General features: G+C 40.9%; 1 long non-coding RNA gene across 1 annotated transcript; it reads left to right on the forward strand.

Annotated features, from left to right (window-relative positions):
• The first annotated feature begins 13,145 nt into the window (after positions 1–13,145).
• On the forward strand, positions 13,146–23,154 carry LOC108639061. Its single transcript, XR_001920237.2, has 5 exons — positions 13,146–13,362; positions 16,819–16,894; positions 17,519–17,641; positions 18,068–18,422; positions 22,855–23,154. It is a non-coding gene; the product is annotated as an uncharacterized LOC108639061 (long non-coding RNA).
• Positions 23,155–23,680: the final 526 nt, after the last annotated feature.

The following is a 23,680-nucleotide window of genomic DNA, read 5'->3' on the forward strand; positions in this document are numbered from 1 at the left end:
GTCTCGGCAGATTAAAGAAAACTTCTCTGGAGACAAGCAAATGTCCGAGTGCCAAAGGGCAGAATGCTGGAAGTAGGGCAGGGCTCTGCCAAGCGACCTTAAAACACGTTCTGTAGGGATGCTGGGGATTATTATTATTTTTTTTTTGCCTCGAATCCGTGATGTTTGGGCCGTGTTCACACATTACCTTCTCTCCGCGTGTTTTTCACAGCAGAAAATGGGATGCGACTGCAGAGAACTAAGTCAAAGGAGCGACAGAAAGTTTGAGCCGCACTTTAAATGATGATGAATGCTGGGAGGGAGGAAAGGCATCTCAAACTAGGAACCGAGGAGTAAAACTGATGTGAAAACAGCTTTTCACTTCTTCTCCAAGTGCTAATTTTGCTACTGTAAACAAACACTGAAGTTAGAAACAGCTGCAAATAGCCTGCCGGGCACCCAGGGCTCAGGGACTGGCAGGGGTGACTTTTGTTCATCCCTCGGGCTGAATTTCTCCCCAGTTTTGCTTTTTTCTCCCGAGATCAGGGGCTGATGCTGATTTTGGTCGTGGAGAAGGGACAAAAAATATAGGCATATTAAGAGCATTTCATGTGAGCCTATAGAGTGCAGGCAGCTCGGCTGGATCACTAATGCAACAGGAAACCTCGGGACAGACTCAGCCTAATTAACAGTTTTCCATAGCTGAAGCGATTTTTAAGAATCCCAGTGGATTAGCCCAATATGTTCAGGTGTGAGGCTACGAGGGCCTATAACTCCTTTCACTATAATCTTATAACCTCCTTACCTAATTCCTTAGATTGCAGATAGGAAGAGTCTGACCCTGGAGGTCGTAAAGAGCTGGGTTTCATTAACCCTTCCCTCCCCGGCGCCGCTCCAAGGTTAACTGCGCCGGGCTGTGTGCTCGGGGGAGCGAGGGAGGGCGGGCAGGAGAAAGGGATTTGCAAGAGGGGTCGATCAGACGGGAGGGCCAAGCTTAAAATGATTTCTGCTCCCTTCGTTCCCTCCCTTGAGCCAAAGGAAAAATGGAAATAGGGAACTTTTCTCTTTCCCATGCATCGGGAGGTGCAGAAATGTGCGGATGTTTGTGAGCCAATTCGTCCCCTTTAAACCATTTCATTATTGTTTATTGTTTTTAAATTTATAATTTTTTTTTTCCGAACGTCTGGGAAATGAAACATTCTAGAACCATCAGCAAAAAGCAAAGCAATCTCCATCTTTAGGACCAGTACCAATCGCTTGAGCTTCTTGTCCACAGTAGAGCTGTAATCTTTAAAGAAAAAAAAATCTAGAAAAGCTTCTCAGACTGTATTTGCCTGGGAACACACCTGGTTTATATTTTAATAGGTAGTTACATTGTATTGATTCAGGGTACATCATTGATGTTGAAAGTTAATAACTCTCAAATTATATCTATCTGCCTACATACATAATTGCATACACAGTATAACACTGGAGGAATTTGCATTTTGCAGCACATTCTTTGTTCTTAAATCTTTTAACACATTGAATTGTTCCTTTGAAGAAAGTGTTATTGAACCACATGTTTAAGGAAAAGATGCTTCTAAACTATATGTTTAAGCAATGAAATTGTTGAGTGAAATATGGATTTCTTTGTATCTCACACAAACCCTGCCACACGCCAATCTTAACCTATACATCGAACTGCCTTTTTTTTTTCCCCCTCCCAGTCAGAAGGCAGAAATATGTGAACTGCTGAGAGAGGTGGGTACTTTTTGGTAAGTATGTTTAGATATGATCTTCAGATACATTTATTGTACTTTCAAATTCTTGGGATACTAATTGAGCTAGCAAACAATATCCCAGCTGAATGTCTCAGCTTCTTCCCTATTTAACAAGCTTTAATATAGAAGTATATTGTAGCCATCCCTCTACTAAACAATATAGCTGAGGAGTCAGCAAAAAATGAAAAAAACATGTTAAAACCAAATTATAATTGCTGCCTTATATCTGACTCTTCTGCCTTTCTGCAGTCCTAATGAACTCTTTAAAGTTTTATTTATTTATTTTTTTTATTTCTGAGTGACAGATCAAAAATAATTAGCAGAATCAGAAGCAGCCGGGAAGCTTGAAATAATGTGTCTAAATATTTCATATTGCTACTTATAATACCAGCCCATCAGTTGTAAAAAAGAACTGTTCTCTGTTTATTCCGTGGTAGTTTATAAATACAGAAAGATAGATTCCTTTTTTTCCCAGGGCCTGCTTCAGCAATGCCATAAATAGAGATTGAGCTATCAGGAAAAAAACCAAACCAGAATAAAATAAAAACAAAAGCCTGTACAGATATAGAGACAGACAGATAAACGTATAACTGCATCTGAACGGTGTTACATAGCACATTAGGGGATGGTTAAAAAAATTAAACCGATTGCATATTTATAACCTCATAATTAAAATACAGTCTTATCTCTCTCCTCTGAAAGGTTGCAGCTTTCTTGGAAGTATTTTGAGTGCATATTTTAAACTCCATGTCCCGAACTGAATTAAGATGAGCTGTTTTGCCCAAGAGTGAAACCCTTGTTTACGATTTAAGGTTTAAGTTTCAGCTGCCTACTCATCGCCATATCATTTTCTTTACATCTCAAGTCCTTACATTTGCAGGCTTTATCTAAATTTATGTTAGTTTATATCAAATTCTAATTTCTGTTTATAAGGAATCAGTCGGTATAATCCAAAACAATCCCCCTTGTTTGATGAAGGTAAACTGGAAGAGAATCTTTCACATTCAAAGGGTTAAAGCTAAACTGAAAACTTTAAATTAAAGAGATACCAGCAAACGGCGAAAAATTACACGTTTGCTCTCTCTTGACAAGCTTGCACTATATCACATGTAAGGAAGCCCAAATTTTTGAATCTAAGACCAGTTTTAGTTTTTAATAGGAAATAATTACATGGAACTTTATTTCCAGAGAGAATGTCCCTTCCAGCTACAGTGTTTTGCTTTGATCTAAGCATTAACTGGTAATAAAATAACCATATTTTGGATCCTAAGCATATTGATGCTTAGAGGAATGTTATGCTTTCAATCAAATTTTAACTTTAGATTATCCGAAGGTATTCATCCTTCTTTTGTCCAAAACCAATTTGCTCTCTTACTCCTACAGCTACTCACATGTGGTTCAGTATACTTTGTTATTTTATAGTGGAATTTGCACTATTGAGGTGGAAAACTCTTAGATGGAGTGAGATCATGTTCCAGTCTGGCAATTTGGGCTGTTTCTCATACAGGTCCCCAGTTCAGCCCTTCTTTACACTTGCTGTACACCACCACCATCGCTCACCTCCAAGGGCGACTACTGTGTCAGTATTTTGTTTTAAATATTCACATTTTTTTATTTAATTTTTTTTTTTTTTAAACGTGGAGAATCAATCATTTGGACCCATCCTGAACAATTAACCTCCCCTTTATATTACAGCCCCAAGTGCAGTACTTCATAAAGACATGAAAAGGACACCCAAGTCAGCAGGACCTGAGCCCAGGCTTGTCACAGAGTATAAAAGGAGAGAGAAGGGGAGTTTTTATCTCTTTGCCCCACCAATTCTTAATAGTTCTAAGTTTCAGTGTGACAATAAAACAGTTTTGATAACATAGCTCATGGGTTTCTCTGCCACATAAAGTTTTCTTAATAATAAAAAAGAAGAAACTTTATCCCTGCTAAATTAAAATAGGGCAGATGTTGGATATGGTTCATATTAGCCAGCCTTTCACCCCTTTGCCCCTGGCACTAAAGTTCTGACTTTTTCTTTCTACTATGTCTGTTTCTAACTGAAAGGTATTATTCCTGCCCTCGCTCTCTTCTTCTATTTATTTTTTCAGTGTCTAAAATTAAACCTATTCATTTAGTAATATACATTCTATTTCACATTGCTAAACCTGGCCAGAGAGGGGAAACGTTTTCCAAAAAAGTGATGTACCACTGACCTTAAAAGAAAACATGAAGCAGGGAAAGCTGTTCTTAAAAGGTTTATTTCTAGAGAATTTTGTAGCTCTATTGACGTTATAGGGATAATGGCTGTATTGCAATGGGCTTTCAAGGCCCAAGAGGTTTATGTTTTCTTCTGACCATAAGCCTAATAAAATTTTAAAGGTGCACCAAGTCTCATCACTTTAGATATTTAAAACTAGTTTGAAAAATCTCTTGGGAAACATATATTATAGTGGATAGCCCCACTGAGAAAGCAGGGGATAGACAAAAAAAATACCCCAAGCCCAAATCCAAATAAACCCCCCCCAGTTTTTTTCATGCTAGCTCTATGAAAATCCTGGCTATTAAACTCCCAAGGATAGTACAGCTCTTTTCTCCAGGGCTGTGAAGATAGAATTTATTGTCCATTTGGAATGATCAAGTTTAGGCTAATAAAAGGCCCTCTGTAAGCAGAAATGCCCAAGTTGACGTTTGGCAGAGTTTTGAGTGGTGGAGTTTATACAGGATGGGGGCTCTGCACTATTTGAAATTACTCATATCTCAGCAGCCGAAGATGATCTGACACACACGGGTAAACGTTCGTGGGGAATGGCTGGAGGTTAATCAGCGTTGCTTTCCCGAGCTGGATGCTTGAAAGAAGGAAAAAGTGAAAGCTGCTCTCTCAGCCCTTCCCTTTGCTAAGGTGCTGCTAACTTTTATGATTTTTTTTCTTCCCCTTCCTCTTTTACTGTCTGTCTTTGTGCCTGAGGGCCAGTGAAAGAACACTGCAGATTCTAGATTGCTTTCAGAGTTTCCCTTTGCTGATGATGGATTACCATGTCAATTTAAACGGCATAGGATTAATTTGTTTCAATGATTTCTCTTTAGGCTGAATGCCAGTCTTTTTTTCTATCTCTCTCCTTGCTCTTCAGAAAAAAAAATAACAACAATAATAATAATAAATCCTTAAAACCCCCAAACACTTTTGATATCCCACATCAAAAAGACAATAATAGAAATAGACAAGTTAGGTGTAATGTTGCAACACAGTTGTAGGTTTGAGCGTTTTTATCTCATTCTAAGGGGCTGCAGCATACAGTCAGTCACATTAAAATGAAATTGGATCCAACGTTTATTCAATAAATACTTGTCTTGTAGGTAATCCAGAGCAGAGTGCTTTTGACACATAAGGACTTAATTTGTCTTGGATAACAAGTTATTAATATGGCACATTTAAACTTGCCACCTACAATAAGGTCATTTAGATCTATAATACGACTCACGAGAGAACTTCATAAAGCCAGAAACAAAGTTTGAAGCTGCCTCCGAGTCGCGGAGCAGACGCACGGCTCACGGTTTGCTCTTTTCAGAAGAAAGTTCAGAGCAAGTAGGAGCCACCCAAACCCAAATGGTGTGCATCTGCTCCGCTTTGAAAGGCAAACGTAAATGGAGTAAGGAGGGGAGGGGAAAAGGAAAAAAAAAAAAAAGAAGAGAACCCAAACACACATTTTTGAATGAGTAAGCTTTAAAAGCTGTGCTGCGTCTGCTCGCAAACTCATCGCAGCTTTGAAAGTGAAAAAACAACATTTGGTTCCGAGCGCAAATTCGCCTGCATTTGCACCCTACCTCTTCCATGTGCTCCGCAATCTACTCGCTTTTAATAATAAGCGAGGAAGCTGGAGCATAATCCACCCATAAATGTTATTGCTGTAATTTGACTGCTCTGTGTTTGTTCATGCATTAGCTGTACGTGTAAAGCGAAGTGGCCATGTATGGTGGGGATCCCCGTGCGGAGTGAACAAACAGAGGTGTTTTGGGTCTCAACGCCCAAACGCCGCGCGGTTGCTTTGAATTTTTGGGGTGTTTGGTTTCAGACCTGCCCTAACTGAACGGTGCCTGCAAGAGGTGCATCAGGAGGGGAATATGACAGGAATGCTACGCAGGAGGTGTTTGGTGGATGGCGATTCCGTCTCCACGCTCTGTCAGTGAGCTTTATTATTCTGCTTTCACGTATTAAGATCTTGGTTGCTCTTGCCCTGGCAGATTCTGTCTCTTTAAGTAACTAAATCTCATTTTTAAGCTCTTCCTGGGAAAAGGATGTTACACATGAGTAGAAAAATGCAGGCAAGAAAGGCTAATTGAATGAAAAGAGAGAATTAGGTTAAAAATAGAGTACAATCTAGTATCACATTTTCACTGGTGTAACCTGAAATGAAGGTGTCTCCAAGTCCCCAGTGATGCCAGAGTGTTTAGATGTTGGGCACAGATGGAGACACCTATTGAAATGTGTCTGAAGAAGATTAATAGGACTTGTCAGTGTTGGGAAAGCACTGCTTTGCTGTAAATTTCTACTAGCACAAGATGAATTACCGATGAATGCTCAGTTATCAACCCCATCACTATCATTGGACACTAAATCAAATTGAGCAGTTATCTACAATCAGAAAATTTCTTTTAAAAATAGGCATACACCTTTAGGCTTAAACTCTTTAATAAGACAATATCCTCAATGGTATGTGTGTGTTCACGAAGGGATATGATTAAAAGTTTCTGTACAAAAAGCTTCTGTTCGGAAATGAACTCCAAGTTCAGTGTGAAATCAGGGCTGTCAAACAATAGAAGATATTCAGAAAATACTGGTTATATAATACAGTGTTCTGCTGGGGGCCTGATCCAAAATGGATTTTCATGCATGTCATTAGATTTTCGATCCATCCCTATTTATGAGAGGTTTTTAAAATCTTTTCTCTCCCCTTATTTATGGTGATGATAAAAACCCCATTCTCTCTACCCTAAAGACTGAGAATCCAAATCATACATTAATGCAAAATAGCTATCAAGACTCAGGATGTATGTATAACAATAATACCACCCCACAACATATTTAGGAAATTACAGCTTAATATAATGAACTGTATGATGAAAGAAGCAGTGAATAATATTTTAACTGAGAATGTTTCTTCCTCTCCTTTATAAAAGTGGAAACTGCCACAAGGAAAGGTACCACAAGCATTTACCAGCCCACTGCTGAAGCATATTACCTGTGTTTACCATCTGATGCTGCTATTAGCAATGATATTAAATAAGCATTTAATACTTTTAGTTTCTAGGATTTCTTTCCCTCTCACCCAGGCAGTGCACTACTTTATCCGAGGAGTTTTATCATGGTGTGTTTTCCAAAGTCAATTTTTCCCTTTTATTAGAGACAAGGGCAGTCATTTGTGTTTAGGGAGGGAGACAGGTACAGAGCCTTTATCTGATCTGCGTCCCCAGCCACCACTACCTTCTTAATCGACGTCAGATTCCCACTCTGGAGGATCAGGCCCTATCTGGGTTACTCCTTAGCCAAGGAATGTATCCTTCCCTTCATCTCCAGACATCTCACCTGTGATGTATGCTACTTTTTGTATGCTACTTTTGGAGAAGAGAATAATATGCTGTTTACCACAAAGCCTTCGTGCGTTTCTCATCTCCTGCCAAAGCTTGTTATTTACCACCTAAAAAATTTACCAGGGTAAGGGATAGCAGCAGTTGTTTTCTTCATTTTTACACCCTAATTTTCACGCAGCAAATGCCCTGCATTAGGACCAGATTCCACTCAGATGGAAGTTATTAACTTTAAGCAGAGTGGGCCGATTCCAGCCAGCCACAGCCCGTGCCCTTCGAACGCAGTCGCTTTACAGCATCACCATGTTTATTTTTTTTCTTTGGAGGGCATGATTCTTTAAACATATTTGTTTTACACAGAGCAGCAGTTGAATCCTAACTTCTTTTTTCCCCCCACGAACATGTAAAGAGAATATTAATAGGGAATATTAACAGAGGCGAGTGCAGCATGATGCTAGTTAGATTGTAGTAGCTGAGAAATATGAACTAGTGAACATAATCCATAAACTCCATTTGGTTACTATAATACTCCAATCTGTATTTATTACAACCCCACTCTGATGCTTATACAACTGCAATTGCTAGATTTATACACTCTAATGGTTTCACAATAGGAAAAACCTGTGTTCTTTATCTTTCTTTTCCTGTCCAAAATAACCCCCTCCACATATACTTTAGGCTTCTCTGGACCTTGTCTGGGTTTAATCACAGGCTCTGGGACAAAATGTGCATTATTAAGAAATATAAATATTTTCAGAAGCAATCAAAGGGTTGAAAGATTGATTCGGCATGTAGATTGGATTTAATTCGAAGCAGCTTTGTTCTAATGAGGACTACTGGGATACAAAGACGGCAGCCGCTTATGGCCACCAGTTGGGAACCTCGACTCGCTGCAGCAACCTGTCAAGAATTCCAAGAAACTGCCAGGTATTAAACAGGGAAGTTGTGGGGAGGACGATGGTCTATTGTTTGCAGCCTCCTTCCGAGGCTGGATTAGGATTTCTTAAGCCCCTGTTTTACCAAAATGAGTTTCTTGCTACTCATGGGGCCAAATCCCGCAGCCCCTCACTCAGGGGAAAACCCTATGGGCTTTGTGGGCAGATTTGCCTAAGGGAAAGGTGGCAAAGCTTGGTCGAGCCTTGACTCCAGCAAATTTGGGAGCCCTGTAGCAATTTGTTCCAATTCCAGACCTGATTGTTTTCGCGGTGACTTTTTCCTTCAAATTTTGCTATCTGTGCTTCTAGATGTGACGGGACCTTTTTGCACAGGGAGGTGTTTTTCCCTGTGGAGAAATACAGCTCTGTGAAGGCTTGGAAACTCTTGTGTCCTTGTTGGGTGACCCAGAAGAACTGCTGGACCTGGCCTGTTTCCTGCCTGCAACAAAACATCCTTGGGATGATGCTGAACCCAAGGGGACCTTTGATTGCTTTCCCCTCAGACTGAAAAAACACCCAACAGTAAAATTTCAGTGTGGGCTGTGGGGGGAGGTGTCACGTCACAGGTACTTGGGGAGCACACGACCCTGGGAGCTTTCCTAAACACCGGGCGTACAGTCAGAATCACAGGATATACAGGATCAAACATGGACTAGTTTTGCTCTCCCCTTAGCCCCCCCTTGCCTACTTGTGTCCATAAAAGCAATAGAAAGAGAGAAAGCTTGAATTTTCTGAACTGTTTCACCCATCCACAGCTGGAATTCCAAAGCGAAATGAAAATGCCTTTAAAATCAACCCTACATGGGAGCCTGAGAGAACAAGTTTTCCTTTGTTGTAGGGTATAGTATTATTTGCTGTAGGTTTTTGATATACATTCTAAATTAGGCCTGCAAAGGAATGCTTCATCTTTAATTCATCACTCTCAGCTGAAAGAGATTAGCAATGTCTAGCACGCACCCTTCGTATGGTGCTGACCTCATCAAGTATGGCCTGAAATTAATTAGCCTCATTCATTCCAAATGGAAAAGGATAATGGAGCTGCATTTTAGAGATGACCATCACAAATTGTATGCAGCATATTTAAAATCCCTCCCCCCTCGCTCCCCTCCCCTTAAAAAAAAAAAAAAGAAACCTATGTAGATTAAAATTCTTTCCAGAACTTGCAATATGTCAGAGTTATCGAGGTATTAGGAGCAGAAACCACTCCGTTTTTATTTGTGGAACTGGGAGCCACATTTTGTATGTGTGGCTGTAAAAGCAGCAAGCCTGTCTTAATGGCAGAACACCTGGAATTAATTTGATATTTCCAGGTGCTCTGGCAAACTGGGACATCAAGCACTTGATGTTTAAACATTCTTCCACTGGCCTGCCTAAATCAATATGAAAGTGGTGTCCCTTTGTCATTCATACATGCAAAGTGCTAGCACAAACTCCAGCTTGGCTTCAGAGTCCTACATCACTCATAATCTAATTAGAAATCAGAGCAGAGCTGAAGCAGCATTCTTTGTGGATTCTTGGGCGGCAAATAGGGATACTTGTCTTTTGTTTCCCTCCTCGATTGCATCGTTCACAAGCTTTCACACCACATCTCTAAAGGTGGTTAGGTGCCTCAAGATGTTGACAGGCATGAAGGACAAGATTATTTAGGTGCCTAACCCGGGTGATTTCAAATGGAATTAAGCAACTGGATGTTACTGGGTGTGGGAGGGGGGGGAGCGGGTATGGGGAAGGGAAAAAAAAAAGCTTCCAGTGCATATTAAATGCTCTAATTTGTTGTCCTAAAGTCTAGCAACGTGTGTGATGTTTTTCCAGGGTAAAACTGCCTGCAGGGTAAATTTCCTGAAGCCTGCTAATTTTCCCAGAGGTCAGCGGGCACTCGGTTTTGGGCAGTGCAGCCCTCCCTGGCCGGGCACAGGGGTGGCGTGTGCTCCAGTTCCTTCCCAAGAGACAGGAGAAGTAATGAAGGATGCGGGATTTCCCACAGGAATTTGGAAGATGCCCTTATCTAAGACAATGGTGAGGACTGGGCCAAAATGCAGAGCCAGACTTGATTCATCCATCGGATCCACCCTGTCTTGACCTACAGCTGCTGATGCATCGCAGTGACGTGGACCCTCCTCTCTCCACACTCCCCAGCATCAGAACACCAAGACGACCTGAGAGTACTGTGAGTAAGAGATATGTTTTTTCTCACACCAAATAATCCATCATGAAACTTCAGATTTTGAAATTACAAGGTCAAAGTGGTCCATGTTTGCAACCCCAGGGCTTGAGGAACATTCCTGCAGTTCGTATACTCAGGGCTGGATACACAGGGAAAATATTTTGTGATATGTGCTATAAGCACCTCATATCCCCCAAAATGGAGAATTGATTATTTCTCTTTAACACAAACAAACATTTGTCTTCCAAAGACTCCATTCATTAAGACTGCCATTGAATCAAAGATTGAACCCATTGTTATTAATCCTAAATGAATTCAAGTTTGTCTACCATGAACAAAGCTGCTTGCCATCTGATAATCCAAATTTGCTCAGGAAAAAAGAATGAGCAAATGTTAGAAGCAGCAGGTGAAATCATACCACAGTTATTAAGCCCTTTTTCAGGGGAAGCACAGGATAGATTAAATTGTTATGTTAGGCCATGTTGTGAGTCCACGTCAATTTTGTCCAAGATCTTATCTTAGCTCAGAACTGTTTCCTCCTAAATTAAACTAAACGCTGAAGACATGAGAAGCATATTGACCCAAAGATTCAAAACTTTGGACTCAGCAGACTTCTGATCTTTTGTCCACAGAGTATCGAGTTGTAAAGCTGTGGAATATTAAATAATCATGATTATCTTCAACTTGCCTAAGTTCGTTTGTCATGCTGGAACACTAGCACGGATTTTCCTTGCTTTTTTTTTTCAGAATCAGACATTAATTTTGCCTACAAGCTGGTAACATTTGCCTCTGACCTTACAGACTCTGGTCCTATACTAAGTCTCATGCACCAACTGTGTTCTGTAATTCTGTTTCTGGTGCTCTTAATCTCTCTTTTGTAAACACCATTGTCCAATAAAGCAGCAAACAAAAATGTTGCAATTAAAATGACCAAACCATGCTGGTACTTTGATCAGCTGTTATCAGGCACAAGCACTTCTTGAGATTCAGAAATGCAGTGTAATTCACCTGGGATAAGAAATCAAATTTAAAAATGAGCTGAACAGACATTTTAAGGAATAAGTAAGTTTCTAAATAAACCGGCTTTTTAATTCCACATTTTCTATATTAGAACTGTAAATCAATATTGCCTGCACTTGGAGAAACCAGATGAGTTTTCATTGTCATAATTAAATATCGTCCTGCTTTATGCAGCACAGCCAAACAAGGACTTTTCCTCCTGACACAAGAGTATTCTCAAGTAGGGACAATTTACCAACCTAACAGAGCAATGATTTAAACTCCAAGTGGTTCCATCATTTTTTAGAAAACAAGTCTTCCAAAACACATAGCACAACTCATCCCTGGAGCCAGAGATGGAGTAATAGAGGAAATAATGTAGTTTAGATGCTTTTAAATACAAACACAATAACGATACATTAAATAATGTGATCTACTCAGCCGGACTTCTAATTATCTACATGCAAAGCTCATGTTCATTCATCACTTCTTTCACTTCAGCTGTAATGTTGGTTTGTGGCAGGCACCAACACTGAGCCATAAGTTTGAATGGGAAGAAAAACAAGGACAGTCCAAGGCTGTAGATTAACTTAGACAAGTAGGATGTCATTGCTGGCCTGAATTTGTTGATGACACCAGGCATTAAACAAATAAATCTTTAGCCACTGAAGCACAAGTTCTCTGACTTTCAGCAATGACACTCAGGAGGTAGATTTACACCAGTGGGTACCTGTGTACTAATAGTGGCCACTTAGTCCTGACAGCAAAATAATGAGTCAAAATGGAGATTTACCTTTCCCCTGAAAACAAAGGGCTTTTTTTTCCTTATTTTGGTCTCATTTCAAATGTGCAAGAGTCTGGGTTTGATCTTTTCTACGATGGAGAAGGACTTCTGTCTGTGAAGCATTGAGCTCATGGAGTCACGTGGTCAATCTCCATTCTCACCCAGCAAAGACTATGGAGATGTTCAACGGCACAAAAAGTCATCAGATCCCAACTTGGGTTTGTGTGTGAGGCTGTACCTTTCTGTGGGATGTGATTTGTTTCCATTTGTACCAGACATTGGTGACCTATAGCAGTTTCACCTAAATCACTGGACATTGCAGGTCCACACACACACAGGGACCTCATGTGCTGAAAGCAAGAGTGTGTTCAATAGCCATCAGTGTCCATCTTTGTCCCAGCTAAACTATTTGGCTCCCCTTCTGCAATGTTTTCCTTCCATACATCCTAATTCTACCATCCCTTTCCCCTAATAACAACATAAACGAGTACTCTACTGGTGTAATTATGGTAATAGTTCTATTACTGCAAATACTAGAAGCCTGTAACCTGTAATTCGCTTTTTCTGATACTCTCCTATTTTAACACTAGACATGTTATTTTAAAATGTCTAGGACCTGAAAGCTAAATTTATAGTGATAGATAATAGCAATGGAAACTAAGCCTCCTCCTTAGCTGAGGCTTTAGAGCTATGTTGTATCTCTTGGCCAATTGTTGCCTTGTTCACCCATAAATATCATAATGATTCCAATATCAGAGTTAAACAGCAGGAAGCAAAAAAATCTCCATTTGTTTATTTTAAGGTAAGAACCTATGAAAACCCAAGACATATTAACATGCAATGTCTTCACTTGCATTAGTCCATGGCAAATTCAGGGGCAATTTTTGCTTTTCAACAGTGAATCTGCCATATCTCTGGTAACACAATCTACCCTTCTTTTCTAGGGATGAACCTGTACAAGACCATGATTGGAAAGTGTGGGGACCAAGCACCCAGCGGCCAGAGAAACATCATGTGGACTGTTTCTGTCTTGGCTAATCCTCATCAGTGCTTTGAGCTGCAGGAAGTCATGAGAACCAAGGCAACACAGGTGCATCACCAGGGATTTGCTCTTCTCCTGGTCTGCTCTTGAAGCACAGCACGAAGTTTCATCCTTTGCTTCTGCAGGTAGGAGCCCATTCTAATTTACAGATTTAGTGCTAGTGATAAGCAAGACAATAATGCTAAAATAACTCGTGTGAACTTTTGCCCTCTTCTAGAACTGACATTGTTTCATCATTTTCTCTCAGTTTTGTGGATGAAGCAGCCAGCAAGAGGAGGGCATGTTGGCACACATTCCATTTGATAGCTGAAAAGAACAAACTGACAAACATTTTTAATATGCTGCAGCTTATCAACATCCCAGTGAATAAAGGGCAAATGATATTTTCTATCGGTTATTCACAGATCTACATGGGTATGCTGATAAACTGCCATTTAGTCCAGAGGCTGGACAGAAATAAATCACCAGATAAAATACAATATTCCTAGTGAAAACCCTTATGGAATGCGTTCTTGCCCCAAACTCCTCCTGGAATAGGCACAGCAATGCTCCCTGAGACCTGGCAGCCCTTCTAAGTGAGCATATGGTCTGCTCAGCTCCTGCAGTACCGGTGCACGGTGAGTAAACACGCCGTAATGTCAGAGCAAACAGGGGGCTGCTTAACAGCATGAAATTCTGTGGCTACTTCAAAACTTCATCAGTACTTCAGAAATGGATTTCCCTTCTCTGCTGGAGCATGCACTGTTAGCAGGACAGGCAGGAAAACAGTGAGACAGTCCCCTTGGAGGCTGATGGTGTCTGTAACCATCTCCCATAAAGCTGATGCTGCTGTGGAAGTCTCCTGGTGCGTCAGAAGTTGCATTTTCTGGTGATGCTACATTGCCTTCTTTGTTTTTCTGTGATGTCCCCTGATGCCATGCAACTTGCACAGTAATTGGAATAGAAAGAGGGACCCGAAGGTAAAAATCCCAATGTTAATCAGGGCTGCCAAAGGGCAGAACATTAGCTGCAGTAATTGTTTTTTTGAGAGAGTCACCAAGGCGGGCTCGTCAGCACTAGCAAACAGATCCAGTCCTGCCTCTGTGCTCCTCACACTGGCAGAACATTGCCCTGAAATCACTGGAGCAGGGATCGGGCCAGGAATGAGCAGCTAAGTTGCAAAGCAAATTAATTCCTGCCAAAAAAGTTCAGCTATGCTCAGAAGTATGTAAAGTGTCTGATTTGAGAAGTGTCAAGTAGCATTTGTGACCAATTATCCAAGATGAAGGGGGCAGAGCTATGTTTACATGTACTAATCTTCAGCCAAAGTTTGAAAACTCCAATTCACGGACACGCATCAAATTTCCTTTCCAGGCTTGGCATTTGCCTGTACGCACGCAGGCACATTGCTCGGGGATGACAGGAAAACATGATTATGACTTGCAAATAATGCAAATAGAAAAAAGGAAAAGCGAGAGGAGCTGCCATGCAGCAGCGGCGTGGTAATTAAACTTATACTGTGATATGCAAAAAGAATAGTGGACCACTGCATGAGTAAAATAGCTTTATCAGCTGTGCTGAAATGTGACGTGTTGCGTGTCTGTATTGTTGTTTTTCCACAACCTGTGAAGCCCTGGGAAATGCTCTATGCAAAAGGATAAGAAGTAAAAGCTGCCTCTGCCATCTTCTGTTTAATTAACATAGGTATACCAATTTAATGCAATTAATCAAGATAGGAGGGATTAAACAGTAACTCTCAGTTGACAATGACAAAATTGTCGTTGTTGTGGTATAAGAAGGGCTACAAAATGATAGTGGTGACTGGGAACACTGTGAGTAAGAACAGGCTGGCTGGAGCCTTGGGAGGTTTATGCAGATGTATTGAAATTTAGGGACAGCTGATTTTTCATGTGGCCAAGTGTTTATCTGCCCCTGCCCTTCCCTTTACCCTCTCAGACCTTCCAGGGTAATCCCCAGAGTGGCAACAACTTTTAAAGTGATTCCTCTTTCTTCTAACAGGTTCCTGATGCCAAAGGTCTGACCTTAAAATGAGCAGTGCACAGGGCAAGAATGGGTACTGCAGAGAGCTTCTGGCCTTCAACCCTTCCAAATACAGCTATTTTGGTAACCAGAACAGTGTATTCATGATGGGTGAGGGAACAGAGCCTTCCAGTAAAGGGTTTCTCAGCACATTAACTCTATCAATGCTGGATGCTGTGTCCCAGTTCAGGTTGCCTGTGTCTATTTAAAACCATAAGTGCAGATTTGCAAAAGTCTGTGGCGTTGTGTAACTTCGTGGCTGTGCTTCAGTGCCTGCTGCCCCTAAAAACTGAACCAAATCCCATGGATTTCCGTGTAGATCTGGGAAAAACTGCAATCATGTGCTACTCTGACTAGTTCAGACTTGGATTTCTTATTGGCAGGAGAGGCACAGCCTGGTTTGCTACAATGCAACTGTCCTCATTAATGTTCTTCAAGCCCTGATGTCCTGGGACCGCCATCGTTGGGTCAGAAGATGGCTGAGTTTTCCAGGCTCATTCTCTTGTCTTCAGAATGTTAAATTGGGTGATAATGAGTAGTAACTGTGTCCCTTTTTATGGTGAAGTTGACACTTGCCTTCTAGTAAACAGACACAGAGATGACCCTCCTCATTTCACACAGGTCACCAAACAGCCCTGGGATGGTAAGGGTTATTGGCCATTTACCAAACTCTGTTTGACTTGGGTTCATGGGTGAGAGATGAAAGGCTCTGTATTGCATTACCAGTCCCTGGGGCCAGCAGGTCTCCCTAAAGAGGCATTTCATTTAGCAAGGCAACTGCTGGCCCATGGGAATTGGAGAGCTGGGAAAACGAGGACGCAGTTTCAATTGCGAATGTTTCCTTAGGGCAGATGTCTTAAAGCTACACAGGAACTCGCTGCTTCACTGTCACAATAGTTGCTCCAGGACACTTAATGACCATCAGGCTTTTCCCATTAATTAATCTCCTCTTTTTTTCCCAACAAAACATCCATTAAGTTACTTGGGTTGTTTCTGCCTCTGCCCTGCTCTGTTTTTCTCCATCTTCCTGAGGTAAGACCAATGCAGCAGTTATGAACTGGTACCTTTTCCAAGAGCTTCAGATTTGAAACGGGTGAAACAAGGAGCCTGGTATCACAGTAAGAGCTGCTCGCTGCTTGGGAGGAGAGGAGTTCTCCTGAACTACCCAAATATTTTCGTTATTGTAGAGCAGAGATGCTGACTAATTTTCCTGGCTATAGTGGAGTGGTATTGGGGTAGTCCAAGTGCTGACTTTTTACAGATGATGGATGAAGTGCTTGATGCTACAATGGCTATAGGAAGGAGAATACCTGTGATCAAGGATTCAACTCAGACCTATCCTGAATTTCTTATGATCTGAAAATCCAGTGTTGTTCCAAATTCATTATCACTGGTCAAAATCCTCTTTCAGTTTCCTCACTTGCTGTTTGTGGAGTGAATCATGAGACATTCAGAAGTCGCATTTGTTGTTGGATAGTTTTACATCATGGCTGTAATAGTGCATCTGCCAAGTCAGCAGCTTTTTTCTGTGTTTGTTTATTTATTTACTACTCCATTTCCAGCAAGTTCTTGTTACCCAGTTCCCGCTGACAATGAGGGAAGAGGCACAAGTCAGCTCAGAAAATGAACGACTAGAAGGTAAGTGAAAAGAATAGTAAATGCAGGCCATTCATGTGACAGGATTCAATTCATTTTTATGCCAGGGAGGTTTTTTAAATGGGACTTCTCCCGGTGGAGAGCTCACAATGCCCAAGGCCTGTTTCCCTATAAAGACAATACATAATTATTCTGAGCTTATTATTATTATTATTTTTTATCACTCATTTTCCAGTGGCAGGGAGTGAGGACAGAGGTGAGATCAGGACCCAGTTTATTGCCATACACTGTACAGACCCTACAGCACATGGGAGTGTAAGAGCCCCATAAACAGTGCTTACTATCTGCTTTATGGAGGCAGGTAAATGCACCCAGGCTGAGGGTTGAAGTGACAGGTCTAAGAGGGCAGAACCCATCAGCAGCAAAAAGAGGGGCTCAGCCCAAGACCCTCAATCCCTGGATCCTGCTGCTTGTTGTTTTCAGTATCCTTTCTTTTAATAATTATTTTGAATCACCAAAACTGAATGAATGAATGAGAATTGTTCTCTCAGGCTAGTGGAAATTAAGTGTGATAAACTCATCAGGAAAAAATGTAGGTTGGGTGTGACGGAGAAACTCATGTTTTATACCGTGGTGACATCTTGATTTCTGGTTTTGGCATGACAGACTGTGTGGTCTCAGTGATATTGTACCATCCTGGTTCCTGCTTTCAGGCTGGAGTCACAAGCTGGACTTGGAAGAAGCAACTTTCGGGCAGAGATGTAACTGCAGAGTTAATACTATGCCAGGGTAAGAGAAATTTTGTTTAATTTGGGTTTTATGCAATGTATAAAGTCTATACAAAGTCAGTTGTTCATTCCAGCCTAGCAAAACTGCATTTGTTCCTCATTTGTTGAACTATTTGTCCAACCCAATAAAACCTATGTGGGTACTACAACAACACGTGCTCTGTTTATATATTTCAATATTATTTTACCAGGTCAGCTCTTTAGGACTTAGCATTTCATTCATAAAGGATTCTATAAAATACACCCAGTTGTGTTCTCTTTCTGCTTTCTAATTATTTGGGTAATTTCCTTAAGCCAATTTATACTTTAATTAGTTGTAACACTTTACTTTCTTATTTGAACAACTGATACTTCGAAAAAATAAAAGCTAAAAACTAACTCTCAAAAGCTGAGTGGATACTCATAATTTTCTCTTTAATACTTGCAGGTCTTGGGTTATCTCATGCAACCTTTCTGTGTTGACTGCTCTGTGTTAGTTTTGCTCAGACAGAAGGTAGAGGTAATGGATAATTTCTTTATGGATGAAAGCAACAAAGTTTCCTGATGTCTAGTAACTACTCAATACCAGCAACTTACACATCCCTCTGTGCTACTACTATTGCTTTGAAGCAATTTATTTAGTCACTTGGACTTTAACTACTCAGATGCATTCCTTCCTGCTGCAGCAGCAGGGATACAGGAAGGGGTGTTTGAAACCACGCGGTGATTTCCACCCTGGATTTCATGAGGGGTTATTCTTGTCTCAGAGATGACGCATTCAAATATCCTTCTACAGATTCCAGGTGAGTTAGTCACATTTAGATGCTTCCAAGTAATACACAGAAAGGTGCTGAGAAAATGACGAGTCCCTGCCTAGTCAGAAAAAAAAGCTCAGCAAAAGTAGATCAGAGCAAATTACATGGACCAGCCCTCAAATTTTTCTAAGAAAACCTGGGACCAAAGGGCTTTTATATTCAAAAATGTGTGGCCAACAGGGATGCACAGTATTTACTTTACTGACTGACCCATGAGCTGCTCTCTGTCCCCAGAAACAGTTCAGGAAATGACTGGAAGTATCTGAAGACATAAAAAGGATAATTAAGTTTCATTGTGGAAATAAGAGGGTAATCTGTCCAGACAAATCTAGGACCTAGTACTGAAAGCTATAGTATCTGAATATAAAAAATGAGTAATTTTGAATAAAGATGTCTATCAGGACTGTAAATTCAGAGAGTAAAAAAGTAGCTTTGCTTAATAGACCATCTCTCTCTCCGTCTCCCTCTAACTCATTTTCTTATTCTCTTTCTTCCTTTTGTGTTATTGCAAAAAATGCGTGTAAAATCTGATATTGAGAATACTTTAGCTTCATTTCAATCTTCTCAAAATGTTTAGTTCCACTGGGAAGATTCTCCCTGTGAGATAACCTCAGCCGTGACCACGAGAGGCTTGTGGGGTGACTTATTTGCAGAGGAACAACTGTATGGGGTGTCTCTGAGGCAGCCAGGTCCCCCACTTTTCTGAGGCTCTCAAAGATGTTTTTGAGCTGGCATGAGAAATCACCTGGGACTCAGAGCAGACCACAAGTGCTTAGCAGACCACAAGTGCACCTTTTTCAGCCGAGCAGAATCACAGCACTATAACCAAATGTGAGTTTTGCCTCATTCTTAGATGCTGTGAGTTATGAAAGCCCACTCCAAATGTAATGAATGTATAGATCATTTTGACCAGATCATAACCCATTAGTAAATAATGCTCCCTGTAAAGGTGTGGGTGAAATAAAGAACTTCTTGCTACTATTGCTGTATTGGTATCAAGGATTACCAAGGAGGCAAACATGATCCTGCAGCTTTGTTTAAATACAATGTTTAAATACAATGCAGAATTAACTACAGGGTTTGGTTAGCAAATTCCTTCCTGGATTAGGATATCCAGGATTTATACTGCTGGAAACAGAACCCAAAACTACACAAAGCTTACCTGTCCCTTGGTTTTACCACAAGCCCCAACTTCAGCTCACCGACACTCTCGCGTAGCATTTAAAAAACTTTCCCATTTGGTTCCCCTGATTTTGGTAGTGATATTAATAAGCAAATCACACAGAAATTTTCAGAATGAGTTGATCCTGATAGAGCAAACCCCTATAACACCTGTGACTTTTCTTCCCTGTCCCTGGAGGAATCCCAAGGATACCAGACTAAGACCTGAGGCCAATTGTCAGCACAGTCTATGGGCCATGGGAAGGTTAGGTTTAAAGATGACACTTAAGGGAAATCTATGTGACACATGCTGTGGTGTCCAGAGATTGGAGACTATGTATTGTGCTCTGAATCTAGAGAGGAAGTCACTAGGAGGAAAAAAAAAAAAGAAAGAAGCACGGGGGAATAAAAGTACTTTTGAAAGAGAAGAAATCTACATTTCAATGAAAATCCTTTCAAGGCATTTCAAATAAGAGTCTGAGAGAAATAATTACAAAGTTTGGAGAGAAAGAATGTTAGCTTTGATATCTTTTTCTTCTATGAAGCAATTAAAATAAGCAATTTTTCAAATACTAAGCAGAAAATTACTAATGGCTGAACCCAAAAGCTTTCATTTCCTTTTTGGGGCCTTTATTCTTCTAAAAAAAGACAAAAAAAATGGGAAGGTGGTTTTCCAGATAGATTAATGCATAAAGCAGTCGCTAGTTGGATGTCATAAAAACTACAGCAGCATAGAATAGCTGAGATTAAGAGCTAGATTTAAATCATGCAACAGTCCAGTTAATATCAATGTCTAATTAAGAAATGCATAAGAAGTCTGTAATGTTGATTTGATGGAGAAAAACTCTAATAGGGTTTCTTTTGGAATTTTCCATTTCAATTGCTGTGTAGACTTTTAATGGATGTCCTATCCAGTCTTTGGTATTAGCAGGAATCATGCTCAAATTAAAACCAAGGCCTAAAATGGAACACAGGTAGACAAATTAGCTGGTCTGGGAAGCAGTCTGGGTAGAATGACAATGTGAGCTCAAGCCGAAACTTTAGTACAAATAAAAGAGAACTAACGTCTCAAATCTGGTGTGGAAACCCTCTCTGCTTATCGTTTTAAGCAATTTAAAACCTTGTAATTTGAAACAATGCAATGTTAACCCATTTCCCCACCTCCCTAAGCCTGCAGAAATCCAATTCATACTTAGACATCCAGACCACTTGGCATTATTAATTAGTCTTTTTTTATTTAAAAGACTTCCCATAGTTATGCATATTAGTAATATGTAGAGGTGGGTTCCTCTTTGCATGCAATGGGATTCAGAGCTCACAGGTCCCTGTCATTACCAAAAAACACCATTAATCTCCCACCCCTCTCTGGGTAACTAAAGCTCTTAAACCCTTTCAGCAAAACTAAACCTTCAGCATCCTCTGTGTCCCATGGATCATCCAGGACATTTGGGCTCTGGATATGAAAGAGGAACTGGTTTTGTGATGAACGTCACTAATACCCTAAAGTTGCTAAACCAGGAGCAGTGTAACTCTTGGTATGCACAAATCCACTTTGCAAAGAGGGGGAAAGCACAGTGCTGGATTAAAGCAGAAGTGTATTTATCACCACTTTGTTGTTAACCCAACAAATCCAGGGGGAACTGTCTCAAGAATCCAGGAAGATGGCAAACTCAAAATAACCCCTCTGAACCAGGCAGCAAGCACACTGGGGAGTAATTGTTAAGTTCATTAGAACACATTAAAATACAATACATTGGCCATGATAAAGAGAGCCATGTGATTCCATCTCTCTCCATGTTTCTTTCCAGTACTAAATCCATCCAGAGACCTTTCAGAATTATATCATTAAGTCTTATCACTTCCACAGAGAGTGGAAAAGACTAGAGGTAAAAATCAGAGTAACAGTGAAATTTTGGCACTCCTGAGCCACTTCTTTTTTTAGGTCATTGCCTGAAATGTCACGGTCCAAATTCATGCCTGACATTGCTCCATTGATCCGTGAGGCACAAATATGTCATGTTAAGCAGTGATACTGTGGCCCTAGGGGATGCCCCAAGGATTTTTCTCCTTGAAAGGCATGGGAACTAGGATGTTCCCAGTGAGGCATCTGCCTTCTGAATGATAGAGAAGGTCTAATGTGAGGACATTCAGGTCATCAGAAGAGTCTGATTTTTTACCCTGCTCCTGACTGTGTGACTGGGGAGGTACCATGGGTAGGGATGCTGATAGATGATTGTTCAGGTGGAGCACTGCTCTAGCAGGGTGATTTGTCTGCAACCTTTGTTAGATTTATGCAATACTTAAGGAAAGAACAAAAGTATGAAGCAGATTGGCTTTTGCAAAGGAATGCAACAGAAAAACAAGCAAACCTTAACTTGTCCAGCACACTTGAGAGCCACAAATTCTGTTACAGTTTTTCTAAATGAGAGGAATATTTCTCCTTTCCTCCATAAAACCATCCTTTTAGACATTACTGCAGTCATGACCTCACTGCAGTTCCTGGATTCTTTCTGAAAAGATTGAAATGAACTAATACACCAGTGATCTCATCACGGCGTAAAGGACATCTTACACAGGGGAAAAAATAATCAGGAGAACTTCAGTGCTTTGTTTGCAGCAAGAATAGAAAAAGCACTATAATATCACTGTGGAAAACACTAAAGGTACAATGCCAGAGAGGCATTTTTCCATCTTCTTGTAAACCATTTGGATTTGTCCTACCTGATCCTGCCTGTCACACCTGTCATCCTTTTAGCTGTCTCCACATCAATCATCTTTTCTTTTTTCCTGCCTTAATCTAGACCTTCCCATGTCTTTTCTGTGCCCTTCCTACCTGTTTTACTGTACCTAATAACTCTGAATTGTATGTACCACTACTCTCAACTGCATCCAAAATGCATTTTGCAGGGTACACACGTGCAATCACGTTACACCAAAGCATCTACACATACTTCATCTGTAGCCTGTGTTGTTCTGGGGAAGAGCACCTTTCCTATGTGTACACACAGTTCTCAGGCCAAGGGGTCATGGTTGATGGCAGATCTCATCTGCTTTGGAGCTGTTGAATCTTCTAATAGAAATCAGAAAGATGAGTAGGGTCAGATGCTTTGCTTTCTTTGGTAGGAAAACCTATAAATTAATATTCCTGTAACTGAGAACCCTTCCACATTTTTAATATATCACATTTTGAGGTTGGAAACTAGAATATCCTCAGAACATGATGAGTATAGTCTCAATAATATCATCTTATCTTATCTAGCCCACAGGTGCTCCTCAGCTCTGCCTTGGGATGACACCATGAAGCAATGAGGTGACAAACCGGTTTCCTTTCTCAAGCCAAATGTCACGTAACTGCCCAGGGGCCCGTTTTGGTGGGGGTTGCACCCCCTGACTTTTCAAGGAGAGATATGCTACTGTGACCCATCCCCACCCTGTACACCTTGCTGAAGGAGATAAAACTGCTCACTTCCACCTCTGACATTTCTCAGCCAGGAAGAAAGGCAGGAGGCATCAGGCTGTAGGGAGGTATCTGAGCAGCCACCTGACATGCTGACAAAGAAACCTCCAAAATCCATCAAGTGGAGATGAATTCCCAGGGCTAGAGCAAGCTGATATAAAAGATGATGGTACCCTTATACCCACCCAAAAATTTTACTACTCCTAGACGAGTCAGCAGACAAATCCATCCAACCCCAAATGCTCTGCAGTTGATAGATCTGCTTTAGTGAGGAGAGCCCCAGTCAGTGATGAGTGTTGTAGGAGAATGCATGCTGCAGCATCAGTAAAGTCCAAAAAGCCCAAGAAGCAGTGCAGAACATCTGTTGCCAACAAGAAAATAGTATGTGAAAAGCTGTTGTAATTCCTGGCTCCAGCAGCCTAACTGGAGGCACAGACTTCCCGAGGCAGAGAGGACTTGGAGAACTCGGGATGTTCAATGAGATCTCTTCCTGCTCCCACAGATTTACCAGGTCAGCTCAGTCCAGGCCAAAGTTGCTGGGAAAGGTCCTGGGCTCTACTCCAAGTTCATTGCTCTATTGATTGTGAAGAGGTATTTATTGTAGGTCAGGATCTTGAGCCAAGGCAGC

This window comes from Manacus vitellinus, unplaced genomic scaffold (assembly GCF_001715985.3).
Source record: "Manacus vitellinus isolate BGI_N305 unplaced genomic scaffold, ASM171598v3 scaffold_16_pilon, whole genome shotgun sequence".
NCBI classification, from domain to species: Eukaryota; Metazoa; Chordata; class Aves; order Passeriformes; family Pipridae; genus Manacus; species Manacus vitellinus.